Source organism: Penaeus monodon, chromosome 6 (assembly GCF_015228065.2).
Source record: "Penaeus monodon isolate SGIC_2016 chromosome 6, NSTDA_Pmon_1, whole genome shotgun sequence".
Lineage (NCBI taxonomy): Eukaryota > Metazoa > Arthropoda > Malacostraca > Decapoda > Penaeidae > Penaeus > Penaeus monodon.
Window position 1 is genome coordinate 21,658,434 of NC_051391.1, and position 3,904 is coordinate 21,662,337.

A 3,904-nucleotide genomic window follows, 5' to 3' on the forward strand; every position below is an offset into this window, starting at 1 on the left:
GTATTCTTTACCTGATTGTTTATGAAAGAGAGAGAATGCGATTAACAAAGATACATAACACTTTTCATGTTTGTGTGCCCTGTTAAGATTTAAAAAAAAAGGTATGCACCTGTGAGTACTTGATCTGTGTATCCTTTATGATAGACAGGGGCATACAGAAGAACATTGCTGCCCCCCCCCCCACACACACACACAGGTTCTTTCCTTCGATATATTTCTTTCCTTGTTCTTACATATTATTATTTAGAGCACACTGCCAAAACGAAGAACATTCAACAGTCTGCGGATATAACCAGCATGGCGACTGAGAGCGGAGAGGAGTTAGTGAAGGTCCCAAAGCCAGAGCTGGAGAGACTGGGGAGGCACTTCACCCACTGGGCGGACGGGCTGCTGCGCCTGCGCCCAGGTTGGTGCACATGGTGTGTGTGTGTGTGTGTGTGTGTGTGTGTGTGTGTGTGTGTGTGTGTGTGTGTGTGTGTGTGTGTGTGTGTGTATGTGTGTGTGTGTGTGTGTGTGTGTGTGTGTGGTGTGTGTGTGTGTGTGTGTGTGTGTGTGTGTGTGTGTGTGTGTGTGTGTGTGTGTGTACATATGTATGTAAAATATGTATGAGGGGTATAGTTTATTTATATGTTTGTCTATATTCAGATTTATAACAAAGAAGTAATTCCTTTGTTTTTTTAGATTCATGCATACAATGTAAGATTTGCTATTGAATCGAATTCCAGCTAAGGTTTCTTTTACACACATTTAGTTTATGCAAAGGTGCATTCCGGAATTTCCTGCCAGTACATATGGCACGGCTGTCAGGAGTACATGCAAGATACACAAGCAACCCAGTAAAGATATCATGCATGGCATTCTTATGGCACTAGATGCCATGGGAGAGTAAACGCAGCATGGTCGTGTCTACAGTGGATGGAAGAGGACGTGGTGGTGACGGGCTTCCTGAAGACAGGCACCACGTGGCTTCAAGAGATCCTGTGGACTACGAGGAACTACCCGAACCTCGACCACCCACTCGCCAACACACCTATCATTGACCGAGTCCCGATCATTGAGTAAGTGGACATTTTTCATGCACTTAATACGTTCACCCATCCAAAGGGGACCACGATTAATTGGACAAGAAATCAGGAGGCTGAGCTCACCTTCTCCAGCTACTGCTGCTCTCTGAACGGGGACTTAAGTTTTTTGTTTACATTTATGTCGAATACAAAGTACAATTGCCACATTAACGGCTATTACAATTGAAAAAAAAGAAAATTCAAATTAGGTTTCGTGCACTTTGTACTTAAAACCCTTCTACTCTTAAAGACATATTTGTAAATCCAGGAAAAAACGTAATTAGACTACAGGATACAGTACACACCACATTCCCTGAGTCTTGTTATACATTAACGAAATCATCCCTGTGCTCTTTCTACTAACTGATGCTACCACTTCTCTCGACAGTCACATCGCTCCTATTCTTTCTAATTTATGATGCCATTTACGAACAGCGAGCACCTCAGCTGTTTAGTTTGAGTACCTCTTTTTGGACTTTAATCTGTAAGGTACATCCCAGAACTGTTTGCGAAACAGTTCATTACTTTGTAAGTAAATATAAAAATAAATAGCCTTCTTAATCGCTCACTAAATCATTGTTTTTTAAGTGTTTAAAAAAATACTGACATTTTAGACAAAGTCATTTGCTCTCTTGAACAGCACAGATATGTACATCAACCCGAAGGCCTTTCGATCCGTAACGCCGAGCCACCCACTGAAACCGAAGCTGGATGACTTCAGGAGGAAGCGTCCGGACGGAGAGGCCACGCACGGCATCTACATCCAGATGGCCGGAGTGCTGCCGGAGCCCAGGATCCTCAAGACCCATTATCCGTTCTCTGTCCTTCATCCGGACTTGCTTGAGCACACTAAAGTAATTACAGTGAAGTAGCTGAAGTAACTATTGTAAGGCAAATGTACATTTAAAGCCACTTGCATTGGAATTTACTCTTATCTCAGGTCTCTCATCCAAAATCGTGTCACTGCACCACGTGAGTTGCCTCTTCAAATACAACAATTACACTGGCACTCTAGAGCAATTCGTTGATTACTTTATTGGTGGGGACGGTAAGTTAACGTGCGTTTTCCAGAGGAGGATATTAACTTTGCACACATACGGAGTGGTGTGATGTGGCATGCGTGTATGTGTGTGTGTGTGTGTGTGTGTGTGTGTGTTGTGTGTGTGTGTGTGTGTGTGTGTGTGTGTGTGTGTGTGTGTGTGTGTGTGTGTGTGCATGCGTGCGTGCGTGCGTGCGTGTGCGTGCATGTACATATAGTATATATTTTCTTCGTTTTCACAGTGGTTCAAGGACCGCACTGGCTGCACGTGAAGGAAGCCTGGGAGCGAAGTAACCACCCCAACTTACATTTTCTTATCTACGAAGATTTAAAGTCTGACGTTAAGAAAGAACTCCGGAGACTGAATGAATTTCTAACGACGGAACAACTAGCCAACCTGACTCATCAGGTTGAACGTTATACCAGTTTTGGAGACACAGTCGAGAAACAACTTCACCAAAAAGCCCGATAACCCTGGGATCAAGAAAGAGGTCGAGGAAAAGGAAGGTGGTTTCTTTATAAAAGGTAAGCACTCGTGTTTGGGTCCGTTGGCGATGGTGATTACGCGCCTAGTTAGCTGCTTATCCATTCCTAAATTATTTTTGGTTTGACATTTGTCACTTCACTCTGGAAAAGCCAATCGTTAGAGCCTTCCTTTAGTTTTAAATTAAAAACATAATTTCTCCGTTTTTTCGAATATATCGGTTAACTTTGTTCCAGGAATACCTTGTCCTCTCTCCATCTCTGCCTGCCTGCCTGCCTGCCTGCCTGTCTCTCTCTCTTCCTCCTCCTTTTCTCTATCTGCCTTATCTAAAAGACCAGAAGCTGCGCACGCTGTCAGCGAGCAGGAGCGAAAACAAGCAGGGACGCTTGGAATTGACTAATCTATATCCTAACTGCGTAAACTTTTATGAGAGAACTTAGTGAACACTAAAAAAAATCTGAGTAAACGCCTGGACTACAGGGTTCAAGTGAAGACAACCAACTTTTCCTCTTGTTGCTATGTGGGCGCGGCCTGAGAAATATGGTTAGAAGGCATAATGAAACTTGGACTAATGTACAACTCATATCCTCAGGAGTCACCGGCAGCTGGTCGAAAACTTTAACGCCAGACATGGTGGAAAAGATTGAAAAGTGGACAAACAAGTATTTGAGCGAGATCCCGTTTAGGTACGAGTAAAAACGCCGTTTCTGCAAGGTGTGCATCCAGCGACTGTTGCTAAAGGGGCGGTCACACGAGCTTGTTTTCAACTATATGTATATTTTATATTGAAAAAAAAAAAATCCGCTGCATCAACATCTAAGGTAAAGAGCGGCTTATTCAAAATATAGCGATATGGTGGGACTGGGGGAGGGGAAGCCCCAGGATAAAGAAGTTTTTGGTTCACAAAGTGATGTTTGTTGGTTTCCAGAAAGGTTAATGATCAAATCAAATGTATCAGGCACCAAAGGTCATATGGCATATGCCATTATGTGGCGAAAAAACTAGTCAACGATTAGGATATGTAGACTGGCGTGGGGATGAAGAAAAAGAGGAAAAGGAAATGAGAAGAAAAGACCATGCAGAAATAGCTGAGCCGAGGGCTGAGGTCCAAGGCTGGGGTCGGAGATCACCTCAACTTTTCCACTCCCCTCATTTTCCGAGTCCGCATAATCTACTACCAAGGTCGTAAGTAGATGCGGACGATCTGTATCGTTTGGAAATCGGCAAGAGCGTCTGCCAAGAAAATAGTCCTCAACTATACAAATGATAATAATCGATAAGTTCCATTAATATGATTTTTAAATAGACATTGAATAT

General features: G+C 43.1%; 1 pseudogene; it reads left to right on the forward strand.

The window, feature by feature from the left end:
• Positions 1–297: 297 nt before the first annotated feature.
• Positions 298–3,387, forward strand: LOC119573916 (annotated as a pseudogene).
• Positions 3,388–3,904: the final 517 nt, after the last annotated feature.